Raw genomic sequence first — 26,317 nt, forward strand, 5'->3', positions numbered from 1 at the left:
GACCAAAAACAAAGCAGTGATCAGCGGTATGAAGAAATATTCTCCACTTGTCTGAATGACTATCTCCAACAAGCACTCAAGAAAATTACCAAAGACAAGTCTTCTTACTTCACACCCTGTTCTCTAAAATGTATTCACTCACTCAACTAAACAACAAACTGTGGATACTGGAGATCTGAAACATGCAAAACAAAAAGCTGGAGAAACCCTAATGGGCCATAGGACTTGAAACATTAACTGTTTTCGATCCACTGATCAGGCCAGACCTACTGACTTTTTTCCATCTCGATCTCTCCAAAACTGGCAGATTGTAACTGAATTGTTGCTATCTCCAAGATGCACTGCGATAAGAGAAATTGGATGCTTTGTTTTGAGGTTAAAGCGGATAGTGCTCGCAATAAAGAGCTTCAAAAAGTCGAAAATTAACTCAAGTACAAATGCAGCTGCTAAATTGATATTTTACATAATGCTAATATTCCCATGGAGGTTAGTGCGTTGCATTATTATGATGACAATTGTGTACAGCTCAATATCAAAATGCTTCAAATCTAGATAACCATCAACAAATGAGAGGCATACTGTTCAGCCATAACCACGTTGAATGGCAGAGCAGACTCGAGAGGTCAAGCGACTGACTCCTGCTCCTATTTCGTGTTTCTATCTTCCGATAGTCCAACAGATTAAAATCAGAGATTTTCCCAGCACGGTAATGACCCTTCGGCCAATCATGTCCGCGCCAGTCACCAAACGTTTTACCATTCTAATCCCATTTCCATCACTTGGCCGTGCGATATAAAACAAGTGTATAAGATGCTCCAAGACAGTGCATTTCACAATTCCCGCTGACTTCTGCTCCAGCAAGTTTGAGATCCTCTCCCCTTCAATGCCCAGTAACCAGCCACCTCCACAAATTTGGAGATTTTTTTTGTAAAGAAAGCAAGTACTGTATTCAGACAGAAAATATGGTTGCAAACATAAACGCGAGCAGTGGTTTAACACTCCTCAGCGACCACTCCACCCTCTATCGACTGGAAATGAAACATGAGCAGCCAGTGAATCATTTAAATGACACCGCACAAGCGCAATGCTGATCACACCCCAAGAAAACCTCCCTTGATTTAGTGCAATACCCGCCAGCAGCTGGGCGAAAAGGAGGCTTGCAGGAATTAAATCAACAATAACGGGGTGAAAAGGAAGGACGAGCGCGTGAAATAAACAGGACCCAAAATCATCCTCGATGGTGTTGAGGACCTGGCCTAGGCCTGTTGAGAAGCACGTGGCCATCATTTGTTTTCAATCTATCTATATGCAAGTGAAAGGTGTGTGTTTGGGGGGGGGTTCTGAAGGGAAGGGAGCGGGAGGGGGAAAAAAAAGGGCCCGTCAGCCATTTTGTTCGAGTCGGCATGAAGACGGTCGTGTCATATACAGGGGGGGAGAGACACTCAGCGGTCGCGGCCTTTCCGCAAGGCTCGCCCGGGAGGATTCTTCCCCCTCCCCTCCCCTCCCCTCCCCCCAAGCCACGTCCCGTGCTCCTTCTCTTACTCATCCCTCCCTCCCTCCCTCACGCGCTTCGGCTCCATCGGGACAAAGCGACCGCCCATTCCGAGGCGCGAGGGGTCTTCCAACCGCCGCCTGGCGCGAGAGGGGACCGAATGGGGCGTCCATTCCCGTCCTATTTCCCCACTCCACCTCAAATCACGGGCGACAGAAGAGAGCGCGCATCAGACCAAAAACGGCGTGGCGGCTTTTGTTCTCTCCTTTCAGTTTCCACACAGAATGATTATTCAGATTCCAGTTTCTATTTTTACCCAGAGACTTACCGAGATAATTACTGCTGTGAAAGTCAGTGACACGCAAAGAGATTTGATCTAACGTTCAAACGCTGTCCCGGCAGGAAGAATCTAAACTGACTGCGCATGCACCGTGTTTGTATCCTTTCCCCTGCCGCCCACCACAAGTTAGGACTATTCCACTCGTCTTACTGCACAAGCGTGGAGGGTCGCCCTTCATGGTACAATCCAACCGGGTCGCGCACCATTCTCACATTGAGAGGGAAGTCTTAGAAAATGTATCGTTCGTAACTGTGGCTTGACTGGACTTCAAGCCACACTACTGATTATATTTTATTGACAAGTTAAAATTAATTAAGCATAATGATCTCTCCCCGCGACTGTTGGGAAAATTCTCTTCTCCTTGCCTTACATCACCCTTCACTACTAACCCTCTTGTGTTCAGACCTTTAGTTCCGTCCACGGGTGGGCGACGTCGGTTAGCGTAATTTGACTGTTGACGTAAAACGTGAAAACCCCCGGCTGGCTTCATGCGTCATCGGGGGGGGAGGGGGAGTGTGATTGAACAATGTGCTGCAACATGGTGAGTGTCTTATGGGCATTGGTGGTGTTGCTCAGTAAACACCACAGGGTGGGTGAAACTGTTCAACAGGATTTGTCAAGGTTGGAAGGTTTGAGCTAAAGAGTGTTGGAGGTTGAGGGATGATCTTCTAGAGCTTTATAAAAGCATGAGGGGCATAGATAGGGTGAAAAGACAAGGTCTTTTCCCTGGGTTGGGGGCTCCAGAACTTTAGGGTGAAAGGGGAAAGATTTAAAAGGGACCTAAGGGGTAAATTTTCACACAGCAGATGGTGTGTGTATGGTATGGTATGAGTTGTCAGAGGAAGTGGTGGATGTTGGTACAATTACAACATCTTAAAAGGCATCTGGATGGGTATATGAATAGGAAGGGGTTAAGAGGGAAATGGGCCAAGTGCTGGCAAATGAGACAAGGTTAATTTAGAATATCTGGTTGACATGGAAAGTTGGACTGAAGAGTTTGTTTCTGTGCTGTGCAACTCTATGAATCTGAGAGTGAATGATTTGGGCAGAAAAACCTATAGCATGTTAATTGTGTAGATCAGTGTTTCTCAAACCCAGGGTTTTTTTTGTTTAATTGGGGAGGGAGGGGTGCATCCATCCTCAAGAAAAGTTGATGATTTGGAAATATAGGTGTTGGACTGGGGTGTACGAAGTTAAAGATCACACAGCACCAGGTTATAGTCTGACAGGTTTAATTGGAAACACTAGCTTTTGGAGTGCCACTCCTTCAAAACTTGGCAGACTGAATGTAATGAGGACAAGTGTGAGACTGTATATTTTGGTAGGAGGAATGGAGGAGCTGAATATTATTTAAATGGAGCAAGACTGCAGGAAGCTACAGATCAAATGGATTTAGGATTCTCCATCCATGAATTACAAAAGGTTCAGTGAGTAATTGGGACTGCAAGTAGAATGTTGGCATTTTATTTAAAAGGAAATTAAGTATAAACGTGGGAGGTTTTGCTAAAACTATACAAGGCACTAATCAAATAACAGCTGGAATACTGAACAGTTTTCCACCCTCTTATCTAAGGCAACATGTGTTTGCATTGGAGGTATTTTTTAAAAAGATGCAGTAACTTGACAAAAGGTGTGGAGGGACTGTCTAATGAGGTGATGTTGACTAGATTGTACTCTTTAGAATGCAGAACAATGAAAGGCAACCTTATTGAAACATACAAGATTCTTAGAGGACATGACAGGGTAGATGTGGAAAGGTTCACTTGTGGGAGAATCTAGGGGCAGATGGCATAATTTTAGAAAAAGGTGTTTCAAAATTAAGACCAAAATGAGGAATTTCTTCTCAGGGTTGTGAATCTGTGGAATTCTTTGTCACAGGTCTGTTAAGGCAGGGTTATTAGCATATTCAGGGTTGTCCAAGATCCCAAACAATCGTTCCAAATCCAGCAGAGATTCACCTACACTTCTAACCTGGTCTACTGCATCTGGAGCTCCTGATGTGGTCTCCTCCACATTGGAGATACCGAGTGCAGACTCTGGGTCCAGTTCATGGAGCATCTCAACTTGGTACACTCCAATAAACATCACCTTCTGGTTGCCAGTTATTTGAACTCCTCCTCCCACTCTATTGGTGATATGTCGATTCTGGGTCTCCTCCAATGTTAAAATGAGGCCATATGCAAACTGGAAGAACAATACCTTATACAGAGTCTCAGACCTTACAGCCTAACAGCGTCAACATAGATTTTGAAGCTGGTGAAGTCTCCCAACTCTCACTCGTCCATGTCCAGCCCTCCCTCCCTCTCCTCCCTCTCCTCCCTCTCCTCCCCACCTCCTTGACCTGACTTAATCTGTCCATCTTCCTTCTCGCCTATCCACTCTACCCTTCTCACTGACAATAACCCCCTACCTGCCTCCACCTATCACCTTCCCATCTACCTTTCCAATATCCATCTATCACTATCCCATCTACCTTTTCCTCAACCCCCTTCCCCCCCCCCCCCCCCCCCCAACTCTATTTCTGAGATCCCTTCTCCTATCCAATCCTGATGAAGAGTCCTGATGGGAAAGGTCGCCTTTCCTGCTCCATGTTTTATCAAATCTAAGGTAGACAGATCCTTGGACCATGTATAGCTGACTTCTCAAGTACCTGGAGATGTATAAAAACCAAAGAACTGCAGGTGATGACAATCAAATGCAAAAACAGGATTGCTGGAAAAACTCAGCAGGTTTGGGAATATCTGTGGAGAGAAATCATAGTTAACGTTTTGGGTCCAGTGACCCTTCCTCAGAACTGATGGTAGCTAGGAAAATGTTTGTTTTTAATGCAGAAGATAGGATGGGGGCAGGGGGTAAGGAGTTTAGGATGAGTGGAATTAGGGCCTAAAAAGAGAGAGAGTCAGTTGGTGAGACAAAGGAGTAGTTAATGATCCGACTGGGAGCATGCATAGCTATTAATGGGGACTGTTCGTGGTGAACAATGGGCTGTCTATAGTAGTGGACTCTGTGATAACAAGGCCTGGAGTATAGGGGTAGGAGTAAGGACAAGCGAGAAGCCCAAGACATCAAATTGTTGAACTTGATTTTGAGTCCAAAAGGCTGTAGAGTTCCCAAGCAGAAGGTGAGGTGCTGTTCTTCCAGGTTGCACTGAGCTTCGCTGGAGCACTGCAGCAAGCTTGAGACAGATGTTGGTTGGGGAACAAGGAGGTGTGTTGAAGTGGTACGCAACTGGAAGCTTGGTCTTTTAAGCAGACAGAACATATGTGTTCTGCGAAGCAGTCACCCAGTCTGTGCTTCCTTTCTCCAATATGGAGGAGACCACGTTGGGAGCAGCAAATGTAGTGCTACTTCACCTAGAAGATATGTTTTGGCCTGTGGATATTGAGGAAGGAGGAAGTGTTATGCCATCTGTTGTCACCATGGGACTGTTTGGGGGTTGGTGGGCGGGTGGATGGATGTTGGAAGTGAAGGAGGAGTAGACCAGAGTGTCCTGGAGGGAATAGTCCCTGTGGAAGGCTGACAAGGGAGGGGAGGGGAATATGTGGCTGGAGGTAGTAGAAATGGTGATGAATGATCCTTGCTACTCCTACTCCCAGCCTGATCGTTATCTGCTCCTTTCTGTCTGACTGTTCTTCTCTTTGGGTTAAATCTCCACCTATTGTTTACTCCTTATCCCCTCCACCCAACTTATTTTCTACATTTTTAAAAACAAAACCCTACCTACTATCTGTTCTGAGGAAGGGTTACTGGATCCAAAATGTTAACTCTGACTTCTCTCCACAGATAGTGTCAGACCTGGAGAGTTATCACCAGCACAGTGTTTGCAAAATTCTGCAAATTGTCTGGAGAGACATGCTAATATCATCAGCCTTTCCCAGGATGATATCCCCAGAATTGAGGCAGCTGTCACATATGACCAACTTGAATATGACACAGACTTGTGAAACAAGAGCTCTACTCTAAGCTCCACAATGGTGAGCAATTGTTCGGATGGCAGAAAAAATGCTATGAGGACGCTTTGAAAGCCTCCCTGAACAAATTCATCATCCCCACTGATGTGGGAATCGCTTGCCATGGAATGCGAAAAGTGTGCAGATTCCAGAGCATCCGACACACCTGCCTCATAAGTTCCTAAGAGATAGGAGCCAAATTAGGCCATTTGCCCCATTGAGTCTGCTCTGCTATTCAATCATGGCTGATATTCTTCTCACCCCCAGCCACACCCTCCTGTTTCTGACCACTGGCTGAATTCAAGTTGGTAAGTCTAAAGGGTGTGACTGTCTCCTGAAACACAGCATCCAAGTAACTCTTTCCCTCCCTGATGTGTCGCAACGTTCAAAACTCCAAAATCAGCTCATCAACTCTGAGCTGGAGTTCAACAAGCAACCAGCATGTTACTACAGGTGTGGTCACTAGGAACCACAGTAAGGTCCACCAGCTCCTACGTCATGCAGGACCAGCACATCACCTGACCTTTCATCCTTATTTAACGAGTTTTGAATTTTTTTTAAAAATTCAAACTTTTTATATCTCTGCTTATTATCTCCATGTGAATGAAAGTTATAACCAATAATTTAACAAAGATTCAATGTAAACACAGATTAAAATTAAGCAGCTTTTCTATTACCCTTCCTCTGACACCACTTTTCAGTTCCTCTTTAGTCAAAACACTCAATCAGAAATTCTTATCTCCCCAGGCTGCCCTCCAGCTCGTTCCTGCTCAGCTCTGCTCCTGAAGTGAAGGCCATAGATCCTTGAGATAAGTTCTTACATCATTTACATTCCCAGGCCGCCCTCTGGCAAGCTCCTGCTCAGTTCTGCTCCTAAAGTCAAACCACCAAACATCACCTACTCCACCTGTGGTAGAGTCTGCTGGTTCAAAATTGCATTGTTCAGCTACTGCAGAACCCACCACCCTTTGGGGTGGAAGCAAGACAATGAACCACCTTCTGTGTTTGTAATTTTTAAAAAAGTTTACATCTCATGTCTGTCTTAAATCTTTCTCTTCTCACCTTGAAAATATGCACCTTAGTCTTGAAAACCCCTTTTCTAGGAAAAAGACAACTACCATAACTATCTGTCCCCCTCATTATTTTATTAACTTCGATAAGGTCTCTTCTCAATCTCCTACACCAGTAGAAAAAAAATCCCAGCCTTTCTTTATAATTCAAACCTTCTATACCTGGCAACATCCAAATCTCTTTTGAACCCCCTCTACCTTAATAATATCCTTTCGCTAACTGAGCGACCAGAATTGGACACAGTATTTTGAAGATGCCTCCCCAATGTCCTGTACAACCTCAACATAACTTCCCAGCTGCTATACTCAAAAAGACTGAGCAATGAATGCAAGTGTGCCAAATGCCCTTTTGACCACCCTGTCTAGGTGGTGGATGTGAGTACAATGTTTAAAAGACATTTAGGTAAGTACATGATTGGGAAAGGTTTGGTGGGATATGGGCCAAGAGCAGGCAGGTGGGACTAGTCTAGTTTGGGATTATGTTTGGCTTGGACTGGTTGGACCGTTTGTGCTGTATAACTCTAAAACCTTGAGGGACTGCCAAAGAAGAAGAACATTTTAAATCAGGAGTGTGATTAAGGCTTATGGGGGGAAAAGGTAGGAAAATGGAGTTGAGGATTATCATATCAGCCATGACCTCATTGAGTTTTGAAGCAGACTCAATAGGTTGAGTGGTCTACTTCTGCTCCTATGTCTTATGTCCTGAAATCTCATCTCTCTTCAGGAAACTCCTGCTGTAGCCCTTTTTGCTTTGTCTCCTCCATCAAAAGAAGGCTACTGAGCTCTTCAAGCCTGTTTGACTGTTAAGTGCGATGGTGGCTGAACTATAACTCTTATCCCATCGTCCTTTTGGTGAATAAAATATCAATCTCAGTTTTAAAATGAAAAATCAATACAGCATCGATTTCCAAGCTTCTATCACTTAATGTTTGAACCATTGTATGATATGTAACTTCCCAGCTCCAGTCCAAAGTGTGTAGTGTTTGTTCAACTATTGAACATAGGTTGTGCCAGTGCTCTTTCCTGTTTCAAGTATTTATGCAATTTCCTTTTTTAAAAATATGCAAAATGGTCTCTACCCACTACTTCTGGCTTTGAAGAGTCCTTTAGAATCGAAGTGTTAGCTTGCTTTCTCTCCATGGAAGCTGCCTCACTTGTGATCTCCAGGTTTTTTTTGTTTTCTCTTCTGGGACAGTCTTCCCTGCATTAAAAAGCAAGTTTTACATTAGAATAGCACCCTTAAAGGTCACCAAACATCCTAAAGCATTTAGAACCAAAATTTTTCTGAAGTGTATTTACTATTCTACTGTACTATTAAAAAACATAGCAAACAGCAAATTTCCACAAATATCATCATGATAATGACCAATTCATTGAAGTAATATTGTGAGAACTTTTGCATCTACCTGAGAGATAGTGAAGCCTGGATTATCATTATGCCTGAGAACTTACAACTCTTAACAGTACAGCACTCCTGAGGAACTGCACTGAAGTGTCAACTTTAATGTTAATGTTCATGGATCGCAACTTCAATACACACCCTTCTTACTCAGAACAGAGTATGCTATTTACTGAGCTAAAGCTGACATTTTAAACAAAATGCGGCATAAAACATTTTTCCTAATCTTGTTCCTATAGTAAATTGGTGACTTCTTCACTGAATTCCCTAACCAGAGGAAGTAGTGTTTCCCTATCAATATTTCAAAAAATCGATAGTTTGAAAAACAGAATCACCTGTTCTAGCAGGAATGTTTTTCTAATTTTAAAAGTTAATGTAATGAAATAACATTCAGGCATGACTGCTAAGTGGAAAGTATCATGTGCATCACACAAGGGACAAATGATCACTATCTCCAACAATTCGGAATGTGTCCATCTCCCTTTGACATTCAGTGGTAATAAAAAAAAATGAATCCTCCTTAACATTCTGCATGTTCCTCTTGACCAACAATTCAACTAGACAGCCTGCATAAATACCAAGGATTCTGCATTCTCGGATGCTGCCTGAACTGCTGTACTTTTCCAGCACCACTCTAATCCAGAATATGGTTTCCAGCATCTGCAGTCATTGTTTTTACCTATAAATACCAAGGATACTAACACAGATAAGAGGCTGGGAATTTTGGGACTAAGTGTTTCATGCTCTGCCTGCTCAAAGCCTGATCACCATCTACAAGGCACAAATCGGGCATAGATGGAAAACCTGTTTGGTTGTGTGCAGCTCCCCGCTCACGAAGCTCAACACCATCAAGACAAATCAGTAACTTAATACATCCCATTTACCAAATTAAATATCTACTTCCTCCAATGCTAACTTTTGTGTGTCCTATTTACAGATACACTGGATGAGCTTGTCGAAACTTAATCAGCAGCACCTCCCAGAAAATGAATTCAGAAGGGACATGGGAATGCCATTACCTTCAAATTATACACCATTTCAACTTTGATACATAATATTTCTTAACTGTTGTTGGGTCACAGTCTTGGAACGTCTGATTTATAGTAGTGTGGGAATTATCTTTATCACATGACACTGCAGTTCAGGGACTGTCATGCCTTTTGTGTAATGGGTGCACAAAATTACACACTGACCACCAACTTACGGAAATTAACATTGCTTCTTTGCTTGTAAACACCATGTCACTATTCATAATGACTCCAAAATGTGACTTGGCTGAAACGTGTGTTTGAACCCCAAGGTGTCTATGTTCTTTCATACTTTTAATGTCTTTTCCCATTAAACATATCCTTTTGCATTTTGTCTCTCAAAATATTTCACACTTTAAACTGCAGATGCCATCAGCCTACCCACCCTGCTAATCTGTTTGTGTGGTCATGAAGTAATTTGTAGTCCCCTCACTTTGTCATACATCCTACTTTTGAATCATAGGCACTTTTAAAATGTGTACTTTATGCCAATGTCTAAATTAAATATGTAAAAATGTTTAAAAATATACAAATAAATAAAGTGAAACTAAGAATGACTTCTCAGCAACATCACTTCCTACTCTTCCCCAATCGAAGTTACACTGCTTTACAACATTTCTCTGTTCTCTGTCTGTTAATCAATATTCTATTAATGCTCCTATATTTCCTCTGACACCACCCATCTGAATTTTTAAAATAGGGTTCTCCTGAGTAATGTTTTTGAACATATCAAGTCACACAGCCCTGGTTTGGGGACAGCAGAACCATCTCCTGTGCAATCCCTCAGAAATGAGGCTTGGTTGCCAGTCTTGACAATGTCAGGGCTAAGAACTTGTTTGCCTTTGCTGGAGAGTTTATAAATAGAGGTTCTAGGATAATTGGTCAACCATTTATGCAAGAGGAAAAATAAAAAAATTCTTCACTTAGACATTTGTGAACCTTTGAAATTTTCAAGCCCTCAGAGCTGTGGATACTCAATTCTTCAATATGTTCAAGACCGAGATCGATGGAGTTTGCACATTAAGGGAATCAAGGGTTATGGAGATTAGACAGGAAATGGAATCTGTGTAGAATTGCATCCATGATCCTGTTAAGTGGCAGAACAGGCTTAAGGAACTCTATGGAGTAGATCCAAGATGGCGTCAGTCTGAGTGGTCTGCTGTGATGGGCTTTGTGACATACCCCCAGGCAAGGTGGACCTTTATCCCCTTTTATCAACCAGCCCCAGGAGAAAAAAGTATTGATGTAAAATTACTGACTATTTGGAGCTGCTGAAATCATCTGTGACAGATTTAAGGCCAGGATGAAGTCCAGTAAAGGAAAGGGGCCTAAAGGAGCACAGCAGACAGGCATTCCCCTACTGCATGGATGCTTGCAGCCAGTGCTTAGTCTCCCAGGACTGCCCCTTTGGATCCAGCAGAACAGCAGCACTTAGTTAAACTCAGAGAGTGGATTCAAGTAGCAGTTGAGCTACTGTCTGCAATGCTAAAAAAGCATGAGCAGGAAATCCAGGTGCTGGAATGAAGACTGGAGGCAGTGGAGGAGAGGACTGCGGCATCGGAGACTGTAGCAGAGGTCTCGGGAGGAAGAATCTGAATGCTGGAAGACCTGGTTCGGATCCTTCAGGATCACGTCGATGACCTGGAAAACAAAGGGAAAACTTACAGACAGTGGGTATTCCAGAAGCTTTCTGCAGGGGTGGCTCCCAAAGTTCCTGGAGTTGGAATTGGAGCCGGGCCTGGTGAACATGGAGCGGGCCCACCCAATTGCAATTCGCAGGTCCAGGCCGGACCCGCACCCCTGCGTGATCCTAGTGCAACTCCTATACTATTGAGAAAAACAGTTAATAGTTGAAACAGCAAGAAGATTGGGAAGGAATTCACAAGCTTTAATGTAAAATGGCTCAAATATAATGTTTATTTCAGGACTTTTCAGGAGCCCTGATAAAGAAAAGGACATTTGGTGATGTTAAAACAGAATTAAGGGACCTGAACATTCAATATTCCTTGAGGTACCAGGACGTGTTGCATTTTGCCCATAGGGCAACTTTGACTCTGCAGAAAAGGCGAAGGACTTTGCGAAGTCTTTGAAATAAAGGACTTGAGGTGTTTGGGGGGGGGGGAGGTGCAGGGGAGGGGGCATCATTGTGGACAATGGTTTGGGTTTTTTTTTCATTACTCCCTTTCTACTTCCCTCTCCCCCTTTTTTGTGGTTATTGGTTTGATATGTACAGTTTTGTTGTAAAATTGGAATAATTTTATATATCGGTCGGTTGGGTATTATCTAAGGTTCTTTTTGTAACTGCTGTCCTCTTGATTTTATATTGAGGGTGGCGCTATCTGTGGCGAAGATGAGTGGAGGGGGGGGTGGATATCCATTGTTAACTTTCAGAATGTAAATAACAAGTTTTCTTCATTTGTGAATTGCCTGGGGCTAGGACACAAATTCATCTAGAGGTATTAAGATGGTAGGAAGGAGTGGGAGGGGTGCCCCCTATGGGCAAGGGGGAAGATCTCAAGCGAATTGGGGGTTATTTGGGTGTTTGTTTCCGTTAAATGTAATGTTTTCTTTTAGTTGTAGTTGTTTTTATAGGAATAGTTCTTAGACCTCATAGAATTAATATCTTTGTAACTTGTCACACTTCAGATAAGTTCCCTCCTTTTGGGAAACCACGGGCTGCCCTGGATGACCATGGCTAGTGATTTGTTCAGGTGGTGCACCTGGAATATAAAAGGTAGCCATTCTCCTATTAAAATAAAGAAGGTCTTACCAAGCCTCAGGAAGGAAAGGGTGGGCATTGTCCTGCTGCAGGATATGCATCTAACTGATAAGGAACATCTGAGACTGCAGCAGGGGCGTTATGACAGGGTATTTTTCTCATCCTTCAGCTCTAAGGGTAGAGGAGTGGCTATACTTATAGGAAGGAACCTCCCTTTCCAGGTAACAGAGCAGACTAAGGATGAACATGGACGGTTTATCATTCTTAAAGCTCTAATACATGGAGAAGAATACAGTATTTTGAATGTATATTATCCCCCAGTGCACCCACTTAAATTTCTAATTGATGCAATGGCTAAATTAATGAATCTTGGGGTTTGCCGTATGATTATAGGAGGGAATTTTAATTGCCTAATAAATCCACAGATTGACAGGGTGCCAAAAGGTCTGGCAGGTACACCTGCGCAGTCTAAGTAGTTGGTGAGCATATGTGAAATTGACATTTTTTTATGCCAGCTGACGGTTTGGACAGAACATTGGCATTCAAAATTGGGAATATACCTGTTTTGGATCATGCACCAATGTATTAAATGTTAAAATCAAGGGTAGTGGAATGGATGCACGTCACTGGCGCATGAATCCATTTTTGTCAGGGGATAGTAAATTTATGGAATACATTACAAGAGAGTTCAGAGCCCTTTTGGGATATTAATTCAGGTACGGCTAGTAATCCAGCAATGCTTTGGGAGGCCACTGAGGCATATTTACGAGGTCTGATCATTTCATATTCGACGAGTAGATACGGGTAGAGGGAAGAGCAGCAACGGATGCTGGAGGCCCGGCTGAAGGTAGCTGAGAAAACATAATAGGCCGTCATTGGTTATGCCACAGTGGGTCACAGCTCTCCCGGCTGCTCCAGACTCAATGCACACACAAGTGACTAAAAGGTCTCCTTTGCCAAACAGAGACTGTTTGAATTCGGAAATAAGCTCGGTAGATATCTGGCTTATTTGACTAGGAGGAAAAAGACTTCCCAATCTATTATCTCCGTTAGGGAGAAGGCTGGTGCAAATACCTGCGAATTGAAGAAGATCAATGTTAGGTTTAGGGAATACTTTGCAGAGCTGTATTGGTCGGGGGGGGGTGAACACAGTACAATAGGAATGCAGTCCTTTTTGAAAATCTGGACCTCCCCAAATAAAGTATGGAGCAGGCTTCCCTTTTGAATGCGTCTTTAACAGTACAGGAAGTGCAGGAAGTAATAAGGCATTTCCAGGGTGGAAAACACTGGGGCCAGATGGATTCCCAACTGAATTCTATAAGGAATTCAGAAACATGTTGGTGGAGCCACTTCTGGGGATGTACAAATATTCTTATAGACAGGATTGTCTGCCGCCTACTCTTAGGGAGGCTAATATCTCCCTCATTTTAAAGGGAAGGACCTTGAAGAATATACTTCATGGAGACCAATTTCACTGTTGAATGTAGATTTTAAAATTCTATCCAAGGTGGCTCAGGTTGGAGAAGGTTATGAAAGAAGACCAGTCAGGTTTTGTTAAGGGCCGTAACTCCTCCAACAATAGTAGGAGAGTACTGAATACAGTACAGGTATGCCAGCAAAGATTGATTCCGGGTTTTGTGGTCTCCTTAGATGCAGAAAAAGGCGTTTGGTCAGATTGAATGACCGTATCTATTTGAGGTTCTCGAGCATTTTGGTTTGGGGAAATCCTTTGCCAGATGGTTGGCAGTCTTGTATAATGATCCTAAGACAGCAGTCATTACAAACGGTATTAAGTCAAATAACTTTAATATTAGAAGGGATAGTTGATATGGGTGTCCTTTATCACCGGTGTTATTTACTTTTGCAATTGAACCATTAACCGAAACTATCAGGAGGGATCCTGAAATAGTAGTGCCAAAGATGGGAATTGGGGAGCATAAGATCACCCTATACGCTGACGACGTCCTTTTACTTTTGGCCAACCCAGAGAAGTCTGTTCCTCGACTGATCCAAACAATTAATTCATATGGTGGTTTCTCGGGTTACAAGATCAATTTTACAAAATCGGAAGCCATGCCGGTAGGGGGATTAGTGGAGGTGCCTAACCTAAATAGCCCTGATTAAGATGAATGTTCTTCCTCGAATGCTGTACCCCCATGAGAATGCTCCTGTTGTTGTTACCTAGACAAGTGTTACAAAGGCTCAGTGGTTGGCTAGGGTCCTTTATTTGGTGCCACAAGCATCCTCTGACTAAATTCACTAAATTGCAGCTTTCACAGGCTGAGGGATTGGTGGATCTTCCAGATTTGAAGAAATACCAAATTAGTGCTCTGTTAACATATGTTGGTGACTGGGAATGGGGGGATTCAGAGTCGATTTGACTTGATATTGAAGCCTCACAGTCGAGATGCCCCCTAATTAATTTATTATTTATGGACAAAATGAAATCCGTGACCCAGCAATGCAATAGTCCAATATTTTAAATATGGTAAAAGCCTGGAGGATAATGAGGCAAGACAAGGGCAATTGGGTCTAAGAGTTCACCGTTTACCCCGTTGGTGTGAGTCCAAGGATTTAAACCTGCGACAATGGACTCTGGCTTTAGGCATGGGAGAATAAGGGAATCTTCTCTCTGGGAGACTTATTTGAGGGGGAGGTCATGATGTCATTTAGTCAGTTAAGTCAGAAATATGGATTGTCTAATAGGGACCTTTTCCGATATTTCCAGATAAGGACTAGATACAGAGGAAGACCATGCTCCTGATTCAATGTTACAAATCAGACGTGGAGAAAAGAATACTACGATGTACAGGTGCTCTTGCACTCAGTACTTTATATCGTTTACAGAAAAGTTGCGCCCTGCGGGACATGGAAGGACTCTGTAGGTTGAGTGTTAGGAGAGGATATTTTATCGGAGGTATGGGAAGACATCTGGGGGAATGTAAAGAAAATCTCAGTATGTAATAGAGCGCAGGCCATGCAATTGAAGGTTTTACACAGGGCTCATATGGCACCAGAGAGGCTAGCTAAGTTCAAGAGAGGAGTATCATCAGGGTATTTCAAATGTAAATTAGTATAGGCACTCTTACACACTGTTACTGGTCCTGTTGTAAGATCCAGAAATACTGGAATGCTATAGTAAGGGAGCTAAACGTTATCCTGGGGATTGAAAATTAACGTGGATCCGGTATTTCTCCTTTTGGGGTTGCCAAATTTGCCCTGTCTGGGGGAATGTGGATTGTGTAATATTCTGACCCACTGTGCGAGGAGGAACATTCTGGTCACCTGGACGTCAGAAAAACCACTAGGTCTTATGGGGTGGCAGAGGTTAGTGATGGAGCATCTCCCCCAAGACTACCTCACAAATATGGAGCACCATAAATGGAGCAGTTTTATAAGATGTGGTGGCCCTTTTTAAATTATATTGACGCTGACTTATCAGCAATATTAATCAGGGCCGTGATATAGCCGTGGGAATCAGTATGGGTGCCTGTAGGGCTCTGGGAGGAGAAGACTGGAGGAAAAAGAATACGGGGACTGTCGATGGTGCTCCCAGGGATTGGAGCCTCAGTGAAAGTGTGATGAGTGAGATAGAATAAAGTAATGAGATATTATTTACATTATGTGAATTTAGTTTAAGTTAGTATTTATTTAATATGTTTGTAGTTTAGTTGAAGTAGATATGTTTGCTCTGGTAAAATAGTAAGTCATTTATTAAAATGGTACTGTAATGGCCTTTTTTGTACTGCCTTTTTGTTTCTGTTTTGATGTTATTTTTCTTTGTACATAAATGTTTTGTAAAAGGTTTTCAATAAAAATATTTATTTTTTAAAAAAAGGAACCCTACGATCTATTCCTGTTTCTATATTTATTCTCTTATGTTAGGCTCTCTAGTTTGCACTCAGCCTGCTGCAACATGAAGTACCACTGTTGGACTGGGGTGGAAAAAAGTTAGAAGTCACACAACATCAGGTTATAGTCCAACAGGTTTATGTGAAATCACAAGCTTTTGGAGTGCTGCACCTTCTTTTTACCTGATGAAGGAACAGCATTGTGATGCAGGCCTTCACCTGCATTATCATTACTTTGATGGACAGGCTTACAGAAGAGGTTGTTCAAACTTGGAGATACATAGCTGTCATTTTTCTGTCCTGTACAAACACTGAACAACTCAAAACTGGTTGACTGTATGTACAAAACACTGTTGTTAGAAAGGGAAGAAGGGGGAAATATAGTGAATGACTATGTAACAAATGCATTGTTTTATCGGCTTTCGTGTGACCAAAAGTTTTTTTTTGTAGCAGATTGAATAATGATGATCAGGGCTGTTTTCCCTGGAGCGTCAGAGGCTGAGGGGTGACCTTACAGGGGGTTATAAATCATGAGGGGCATGGATGGGATAAATAGACAAGGTCTTTTCCCTGGGGTGGGGAAGTCTAGAACTAGAGGGCATAGGTTTAGAGTGAGAGGGGAAAAATGTAAAAGAGACCGAAGGGCAATATTTTCATGCAAAGGGTGGTGTGTGTATGGAATGAGCCACCATAAGACTTATTGGAGGCTGGTACAATTATAACATTTAAAGCATCTGGATGGGTATATGAATAGGAAGGGTTTAGAGGGATATGGGCCAAGTGCTGGAAAATGGGACTGCATTAATTTAGGATATCTGGTCAGCAATGTCGATTTAGACCAAAGGGCCTGTTCTATGCTGTATATCTCTCTGACTCTTAAGTCAATCTATATGTAGTGCAACCAGAAAAATGGTGAACTGGGAAATCTATTGCCTCCTGAACACCAGGCCAGTGGCGTTCAAATGAGACTTTTACAGGAAATCAGATATGACCTCCTCAAGGCCATTAGAGATGCCAAGAAGCAATACTGAACTAAACTAGGGACCCATGCGGACGCCTGCCGCCCCTTGTGGCAAGGCCTACACGACATGCCAAGATGCAAAATGAAGCAGAACAGAATAGTGGATAAAAACACATCCCTCCCTGATGAGTTCATTGCTTTTTATGTTCAGTTCAAGCAAATGTCAGTGAAATGGTGTAACCTGTCCCAACAGCACCAGATGCAACTGTTCCCTCAGTCACTGCTGTTGACGTCAGATTGGCCTTCTTGAGAGTGAAGCCAAGGAAAGTGACTGGCCCAGTTGGAGTCCCCAGCTGTGCACTCAGATCCTATGCGGACCAGCTGGCAGGAGTTTTTGCTGATATCTTTAACTTATCCTTGCTACAATCTGAAGTCCCACCCCAGAAGTCCACCATCATCCTGTTACCAAAGGAAACACATACAACGTGCCTCAATGACAATGCCCAGTGGTTCTGACCTCCATAATTATGAAGTGCTTCAAAAGGTTAGTCTTGACTCACATCGACTCTAGCCTGTCTTGATCCCTTGTCATTTGCTGACGGTGCAACAGCAGATGCCATTTCCCTGGCTCAACACTTAGCCCTGGAACATCTGGATATAAGGATACCTATGTCAGGCTTCTATTTATCGACTACAGCTCCGTCTTCAACACTATAATCCCAATCAAACTAATCTACAAACTCTGGGACCGAGGTCTCTTCTCCGTTCTCTACAACTGGATTCTCAACCTCCAGGCCCATAGACCTCAATCAGTGAAGTCGTGTTGCTATGGTCTGGCGATGGCGATGGCAACATGCCGGCTGGAGGAAGAGCACCTCATCTTCCGCCTAGGAACCCTCCAACCACAAGGGATGAACTCAGATTTCTCCAGTTTCCTCATTTCCCCTCCCCCCACCTTGTCTCAGTCCCAACTCTCGAACTCAGCACCACCTTCCTAATCTGCAATCTTCTTCCTGACCTCTCCGCCCCCACCCCCACTCTGGCCTATCACCCTCACCTTAACCTTCTTCCACCTATCGCATTTCCAACACCCCTCCCCCAAGTCCCTCCTCCCTACCTTTTATCTTAGCCTGCTTGGCACACTCTCCTCATTCCTGAAGAAGGGCTCATGCCCGAAACGTCAATTCTCCTGCTCCTTGGATGCTGCCTGACCTGCTGCACTTTTCCAGCAACACATTTTCAGCTCTGACCTCCAGCATCTGCAGTCCTCACTTTCGCCACGGAAAGGCAGCCAACATCAACAAAGATCCCGCCCAACCTCTTGGCAGAAGATACAAAAGCCTAAACACATGTACCAACAGGTTCAAGAATAGCTTCTTCCCTGTTTTTATTAGACTGCTGAATGGACCTCTCAAATTTCAAATCTAATGTTGATCTTGCTTGTTGTACACCTTCTGTGCAGCCATAACTTTGAATGTCTTGCTCTGTTCAAACATCCTATGATCTATATGTCCCTGTATATTATGATCTGCCTATACTACACACAAACAAAATTTTTCACTGTATTTAAGTACATATGACAATCACAAATCAAATCAATAAGATCATGGCTGATCTGATGTGGCCATAACTCCACTTTCCTATATACCACCCATAACTTGTGACTCAATTTTAGATCAAAAATCTATCTTACTCAGTCTTGAAAATATTCAATGACCTGTCTTCTATTACACTCTGGAGAAGAACATTCCAAAGACTAGTGAGAATAAATTCCTCATCACCTGCATCTTAATTCAGAGACCCTTTATTTTAAAACTGTGTTCTTGCCAATGAGACCCAATCTTTCCTCAGAAGACAACCCTTTGTTCAGAGGAATCAGCCTAGTGAACCTCAGCTGATCTGGTCTCAAAGCAAGTATATCCTTCCTTAAGAAAGAAGAGCAAAACATATGCACTGTTCCAAATGTGGTCTCACCAATACCATGTGTACTTATAACAAGACATCCCTACTTTTATATATAATTCCCCTTGCAATAAAATCGAACATTCACAGAGTCAGGTGATTATACCACTGACAGACGGCCTTCATTCCATTATGTCCACATCAGTCATCAGACAGTTCCCATCTAATCCCATTTCCCAGCACAAGCCTGTTACCCAGTCAACTATGCTGTTTCAAATGTTTGTCTTAATACTCTTAAATGTTAGCGATTTTTGAGAAGACGTGTAGCTCAGGTTGATGATAAGTATGTAAGTTCGCTCGCTGAGTTCGAAGGTTTGTTTTCAGACGTTCGTCACCATACTAGATAACATCATTAGTGAGAGTCTCCAGTGAAGAGCTGGTGGTATGTCCTGCCTCTCTATTTATAAGGTCTTGGTTTCTTAAGGTGGGTGATGTCATTTCCGGTTCTTTTTTTCTCAAGGGAAGGTAGATAGGATCTAAATTGGTGTTTATTGATGGAGTTCTGGTTAGAATGCCATGCCTCTAAGATTTCTCATGCATGTCTTTGTTTCACCTGTCTGAGGATGTGTGTGTTGTCCCAGTCAAAGTGGTGTCCTTCTTCGTCTGTGTATAGAAACTAGTGATAGTGGGTCTTGTCTTTTGGTGGCCAGTTGGTGTACATGTATTCTGTTGACAATCTCCCAGTCATTCTACTACAACAAGGAAAGGCAATGGTATTATCACTAGGCTGTTAACTCAGAGACCCAGGTTCAAATCCCACCAGAGTAGGATTTGACATAGATGACACCTTTGTCATCACAAAATGGAATAAGTGACAAGTTTTCTGTTAATTTGTCTGATGTAGTGTTTTTTACAGCTCTTGCCTGGTATCTTGTAAATGACGTTAGTTTTGCTGGTAATATCTAATTGATCCTTTAGGTTCATTAGTCATTGTTTAAGTGTGTTGGTAGGTTTGTGGGCTACCATGATGCCAAGGATCTGAGTAGTCTGGAAGTCATTTCTGATATGTCTTTGATGTAAGGTAATGTGGCTATAGTTTTTGGCTGCATTGTGCCTGATTGTTTGGGTTCGTTTCTGAGGAATCGGCGGATTGTGTTTATTGGGTACCCATTTTTCTTGAAAACGTTGTCTAGATATTTTTCTTTTGTTTTTTGTAGTTCTTGGGTGCTGCAGTGTGATGTAGCTTGTCAAAATAATGTCTTGATGCAGCTCCGTTGGTGGTGTTGGGATGATTGCTTCTGAAGTTAAGTATTTGGTCTGTGTTTGTTGTTTCTCTGTAGATGCTGGTTTGAAACTCTCCAATAACTGTACGTTCAACAGTCACATCCAGGAATGGGAATCTGCTGTCATTCTCCTCCTCTTTTGTGAATTTTATGCGTGTCAGGATATTGTTGATGGTGTTGTATGTTTCCTCGAACTTATTCAATTTTGTGATGACAAAGGTGTCATCTATGTCAAATCCTACTATGGTGGGATTTGAACCTGGGTCTCTGAGTCAACAGATTCCTGAAGAAGGGCTCATGCCCGAAACATCGATTCTCCTGCTCCTTGGATGCTGCCTGACCTGCTGAACTTTTCCAGCAACACATTTTCAGCTCTGATCTCCAGCATCTGCAGTCCTCACTTTCTCTGAGTCAACAGCCTAGTGATAATACCATTAGGCCATTGCCTTCCTTGTTGTAGTAGAATGCCTGGGAGATTGGTCCTCAGATGAACTTCAAGTTGGATCTCAGTAAGTATCTCCCAGATTCAAGGTATTGCTGTTAATTACCTTGACTGCTTGATATCTTGCAGCTAGTTCATGTTCTGGGTTTCTGACCAAATAACAACTGATGACCAACTGCAACCAGCACTTAGCTGACTTTTAAAATAGACAAGGAAAACATGTGGCTTTCCAAAAGTTCAAGGTAATTTTTAAAAAAGCAGCTTTTTCCACATTCAAGGTATTTTCCAAATAAAGTGTGGTGTTGATGCCACATACAGGTTGTCTGCTAGAATGCATGTTTCATCAACGTGAATTTGCTGTAATGCGATTGACAAATTGGGAATGGTGTTTCTAAAGTGCAAACTTTCAAAACGTGTTTTGGCTCTCATGCGATTATGTCATCAACATGTTAAGCGCTGTTTCTAAAGTGCTATTTTTCTATAACATGGGGTTGCATAAGAATCCAACCATGGTGTTATAGAAGAACTGACTGTACTGTGTTGTAGATCAACTGTTGCAGCCCACTCAGTCTGATGTGGACAGAAAGGCATTTGTGATGCAATGGGAAGTCACTGGTGACCTTTGAGTTTCCATCTTCCCTTTTGCCGAGTATGAATCACAGCGAGGAGATAGTCTGTTTTTGTGTTGGGCCCACCAAGAGATATGTGAATTTCTTGGATGTCTATGAATGTCCATATTTAATTAGCTATCCACTGGAGACCTGGTACTGTCTATAGTTCAAATGCCAATAGCCAAATGATTTGCATCAACCATTTGTTTTTGTCCAATTTTTAAAAGTATTAGCTGAAAGTTCATAGCATGACACACCTGTGCTGGCTTTTACATGCACACTCTGAATGCTTGAAGGGCAGTGAACAAAACACCCATGTGGGATGGACTGGTTGACCTGCAGGCCTCTCTGTTAATGTAAGAGTGACAATGTGGAGTAATATAGACAAACTTGTTTGGAGACACTTGAGAAGAAAGTGAGGACTGCAGATGCTGGAGATCAGAGCTGAAAAAGTGTTGCTGGAAAAGCGCAGCAGGTCAGGCAGCATCCGAGGAACAGGAGAATCGACGTTTCGGGCATAAGCCCTTCTTCAAGAATGAGGAAAGTGTGTCCAGCAAGCTAAGATAAAAGGTAGGGAGGAGGGACTTGGGGGAGGGGCGTTGGGAATGCGATAGGTGGAGGGAGGTCAAGGTGAGGGTGATAGGCCGGAGTGGGGTGGGGGCGGAGAGGTCAGGAAGAAGATTGCAGGTTAGGAAGGCGGTGCTGAGTTCGAGGGATTTGACTGAGACAAGGTGGGGGGAGGGGAAATGAGTAAACTGGAGAAATCTGAGTTCATCCCCTGTGGTTGGAGGGTTCCCAGGCGGATGATGAGGCGCTCTTCCTCTAACCGTCATGTTGCCATGGTCTGGCGATAGAGGAGTCCAAGGACCTGCATGTCCTTGGTGGAGTGGGAGGGGGAGTTGAAGTGTTGGGCTACGGGGTGATTGGGTTGGTAACACCTCTGGGACACCCGGACCAACCAACCCAACCACCCCGTAGCCCAACACTTCAACTCCCCCTCCCACTCCACCAAGGACATGCAGGTCCTTGGACTCCTCCATCGCCAGACCATGGCAACACAATGGTTGGAGGAAGAGCGCCTCATCTTCCGCCTGGGAACCCTCCAACCACAAGGGATGAACTCAGATTTCTCCAGTTTCCTCATTTCCCCTCCCCCCACCTTGTCTCAGTCAAATCCCTCGAACTCAGCACCGCCTTCCTAACCTGCAATCTTCTTCCTGACCACTCCGCCCCCACCCCCACTCTGGCCTATCACCCTCACCTTGACCTCCCTCCACCTATCGCATTCCCAACGCCCCTCCCCCAAGTCCCTCCACCCTACCTTTTTATCTTAGCCTGCTGGACACACTTTCCTCATTCCTGAAGAAGGGCTTATGCCCGAAACATCGATTCTCCTGTTCCTTGGATGCTGCCTGACCTGCTGCACTTTTCCAGCAACACATTTGGAGACACTTGAGAGCCTTGTTTGTCTATCTATCTGTATCTATTTATATAGACAGAGCATCTCCATTATATGGGAGCTTGATCTTCCTCATCACACCATTTGCTGCAGGAAACAATCAATGTGTCAATCCTGTCTCAAATATAAACACAAAAGTGGAATTAACTTCCATTTCAACACTTGGAATCACCTTCCATCTGAGAGAGGGTGGGTAATTCCAAGATAGTTGTCAGATTTATTCTGAAAAAGGACAATTAATGAATACTCTGGTCCTCAGTCAGTTAAACTATGATTTCCTAGATCACCATAGGGTAGGATGGAAAGGCTGTAGGAAGAAGCAATAATTTGTGGACTCCTCTCTGAATCTGAGTCACTGTTTCCTCTTGATTTACAGATCCTGATCTCTCCCAAGGGGAAGGCTTATAAAACAACTGATATTGTGATTTTTAAAGACATTTCTGCTGCTTTAATGGCTTTCTTGTCAGAGGCTGAAGTTGGGGGTAGTTTGAGGTGGGTGGAGGTGGAAATTAGTGGAAGTTGTGACCAGGCAATAGTGGACTCACTTAGCAGCAGAAATTACTCTTGAAACCAGTCATACATACAGCATGAATGGGGTCAGAGGGATATTGGAGGTCTCTTTACCTTGGAACAGCTTACTCAGGAAGCTGTTGGATGTAAAATTATAACATGCTGAAATGCAAGAAGGGAGATTTTTTAAAAGGGGAGCTTGTTGAGTTGTGGTATATAATGAGAAAAAAAAGTATGCTTCTGGCAGCAGCAAACACAATGGGAGGATGAATCATGGGTTGAGCAATTGGTCATAAACAATGTCAATGAAAATAAACAAAGGATTCAGAAATAGGAGTTCACCATTTATCCCTTTGGGCCTGCTCTGTCACTCAGTAAGATCATGGTTGATCTGGTGCGTTTTCAACTCCACTTTTCTATCTGCATCCATAACCATTGATTCACTTGTTTGTTGAAAGTATACATTATAAAATTATAGAATTTTATGAATGGAAAGAGTACGACACAAATGTATATTTCCTTAGTATGAACGGGCAGTTAACCTTTAGGTCTGCCTTTAGAATTCAATTTTTTTTGTGCTGGAATCTAACTGATTATGCCTAAGCTCTGGTATTTATTATCTAAACTTCTCAGTCTCTCTCTCTCACTACCTCTTTTCTTCTTTAAACATACTCCTTAGACCTATTTGACCTGGCTTTTGAATCTGCCCAAATAATTCCTTATGTGGCTTGATGTTAATTTTGTTTTGTTGATGTTTTAGTCCAAGTGCTAGATAAACAGAAATTGTTAATATTATTGGAAGAAACTTGAACTCTATTCTCAGCTTTATATACTTCCTAAACTTGAGAATATTTATAACTCATATAGGTAAAAGCTGCAACATAGCTGTAATCAGTTAAGTTCTTCTGATTCTCACTCTCACCAAGTAGTATTTAATTTTGTGAACCTTGCATGATAGCATATTTGCCTCCCTAGAAGGTTGTTTTTAAGTTGCTATTTAGGATTTAAGCATATAATCAACGCTCACCCTCCAACTTGGGGAATGCAGCAATGTGGTAATCATGATTTTTGGATGAGATATTATGGATTACTGTGCAGACAGACATTATTGCTTCCATGGAAAGGAAGCCCAGGGAACTTTCCTTGTTACCTCCCTTAATAGCTACAGTTCCAGCAAAATATATATTAATTGGTCTTCATTACTGGCACAAAATGGTTGGTGTATTTATTTGCGAAAAACAGTTAATTTGGTTCCCTTGTGCTTAAATCATAATTCATTGTCTAAAGGTGACTGAGATATTTTCATCAGACGCTACATAAAAATACCTAACAATAGTTTTTTTGGCTTTTGGGAGTTTTCACAGCATGCTGTTTTGACAATAAAACTGCAATGTTGGCATTAATGCATAGTCCAGAAATTGATTTCTACATGGAGAACAATAATTCAGAAATGTTTCTGTCTCTCAAAAGTTATTTACCACTGAGTAGATGGAAGAATTACTGGACAGAAAAACAAAATTACTCTGGTGCTAGAAATCTGAAAACCAGAAAGTGCAGTAGACACTGAGGTCAGGCATCATCTGTGGAGAGAGAAAGTTAATTTTTCAGGTTGCTCAGAATTAGAAGTTAGAGATTTAAGAACTTTCAAGCAACTGTAAATTCAATGGAAAGAAGGGTTGACAGAAGCACTAAATGTTACAATGCACAAGGTACCCATCCACTTCATTATATCCAAACCTGCTCTCTCTATCAGTTATTCATTTAGTTTCATTGTCCTGTTTTCTCTCCATTACCCTGCCCCTTCTCCCATTTCAAATATTGCTGTAATTCCCTTTAAAAGCATTATTGAAACTGTCATCATTCACAGGCAGTTTTTTTTCCAGATTTTTCATAGGTTGCTTTTTCTTCTTGTGGGCGGCACGGTGGCACAGCACTGCTGCCTCACAGCGCCAGAGACGCGGGTTCAATTCCCGCCTCAGGCAACAGACTGTGTGGAGTTTGCACATTCTCCCCATGTCTGCGTGGGTTTCCTCCGGGTGCTCCGGTTTCCTCCCACGCTCCAAAATGTGCAGGTCAGGTGAATTGACCATGCTAAATTGCCCGTAGTGTTAGGGGCAGGGGTAAATGTAGGGGAATGGGTCTGAGTGGGTTGTGCTTCGGAGGGTCGGTGTGGACTTGTTGGGCCGAAGGGCCTGTTTCCACACTGTAAGTAATCTAAAAAAAAATGACTTTAAACTACACCTCCTTTTTCTTGACTTTTCACCGGTGGAACCAGTATCTCCCAATCCACTATATCCAGACCCTGGTAATTTTAAATACAGTAGCGCCTCGACTTACGAACTTAATCCGTTCCGGGATCCGGTTCGCGAACCGAAAAGTTTGTGAACTGAATCAATTTTCCCCATTGTTCAGATAGCATTCACAGTGCATGCTCCAAAGACGAACTGCGCACGCGCCAAAGACGAACTGAATGAGATCACGCGGGGCCCGAGAGCTTTTGCGTTCAACAAGCGGATAGAAAAGCAGAACAATGAAACCACGTCGTCGCACACGGGCTTTTTGCGCTCGTACCTTCGTTCGTACCTTGAATTTTGTACATATGCTGAAGCAAAATTTTATGTACAATCCTGCTCTTAAACTGATTTGTTCATGAACGGGGTCGTTCGTATGCCAAGGCGCTACTGTGCATCTATAATTGACTGATACAGTGAAAAGTGTTGTTTTGCATGCTATACAGGCAAATTGTACTGTACAAAATGCATCAGGGTAGCAAAACAGAGTACAGAATACAGTGTTACAACTGCAGGGAAGGTGCAGAGAGACTGGTCAGAATTAATATTTAAGAGGTCCATTCAAATGTCTGATAACAGCGGGGAAGAAGCTGTTCATGTGTTCAAACTTTTATATCTTAAGCCTGATGGAAGAAGGTCAAAGAGAGAGTATAACTGGGCTGGGAGGACTCCATGCACAAATAGCGCTGTGGGCCTTTCCCTAATTATCCTTTTACTACTAATGTATTCGTAAAATAACTTAGGATTTTCCTTTATTTTATCTGCCATAGCTCTTTCATACCCACTTTCTGTTCTCCTAATTTCCATTTTTAAGCTTCCCCTTCCGCATTCTGTGCTCCTCTAAGGCTTCTGCTGTTTTTAGCCGTCAGGATGTGTCATAAGCCTACCTTGTTTTTATCTTCCTCCAATCCTGTATATGTCCCTTGGTATCCAGGACACACTGGATTCACTGGTCCCACAATTACAGCATTGTGTGAATTCTAAGATCCACATTATAGGAAAGATGTGA

At 42.8% G+C, this 26,317-nt stretch overlaps 1 protein-coding gene and 1 long non-coding RNA gene across 3 annotated transcripts in view; one reads left to right on the top strand and one right to left on the bottom strand.

Annotated features, from left to right (window-relative positions):
* The window catches only part of LOC140481847 (eIF5-mimic protein 2), a 29,712-nt gene extending 27,724 nt beyond the window's left edge, over nucleotides 1–1,988 (bottom strand). The window contains exon 1 of the mRNA XM_072578394.1: nucleotides 1,821–1,988. The gene's annotated coding sequence lies outside the window, so the exon portion shown is untranslated. The remainder of the gene's footprint in view (nucleotides 1–1,820) is intronic.
* Nucleotides 1,106–9,608, top strand: LOC140481848 (uncharacterized). Of its 2 annotated transcripts, none has more exons than XR_011961621.1 (3): nucleotides 1,106–1,319; nucleotides 5,616–5,806; nucleotides 9,189–9,608. It is a non-coding gene; the product is annotated as an uncharacterized lncRNA (long non-coding RNA). The 2 variants fall into 2 exon arrangements; XR_011961620.1 differs by lacking the exon at nucleotides 1,106–1,319 and adding an exon at nucleotides 1,964–2,373.
* Nucleotides 9,609–26,317: the final 16,709 nt, after the last annotated feature.

The sequence above is a fragment of the Chiloscyllium punctatum genome, chromosome 10 (genome assembly GCF_047496795.1).
Source record: "Chiloscyllium punctatum isolate Juve2018m chromosome 10, sChiPun1.3, whole genome shotgun sequence".
Classification (NCBI taxonomy): Eukaryota; Metazoa; Chordata; class Chondrichthyes; order Orectolobiformes; family Hemiscylliidae; genus Chiloscyllium; species Chiloscyllium punctatum.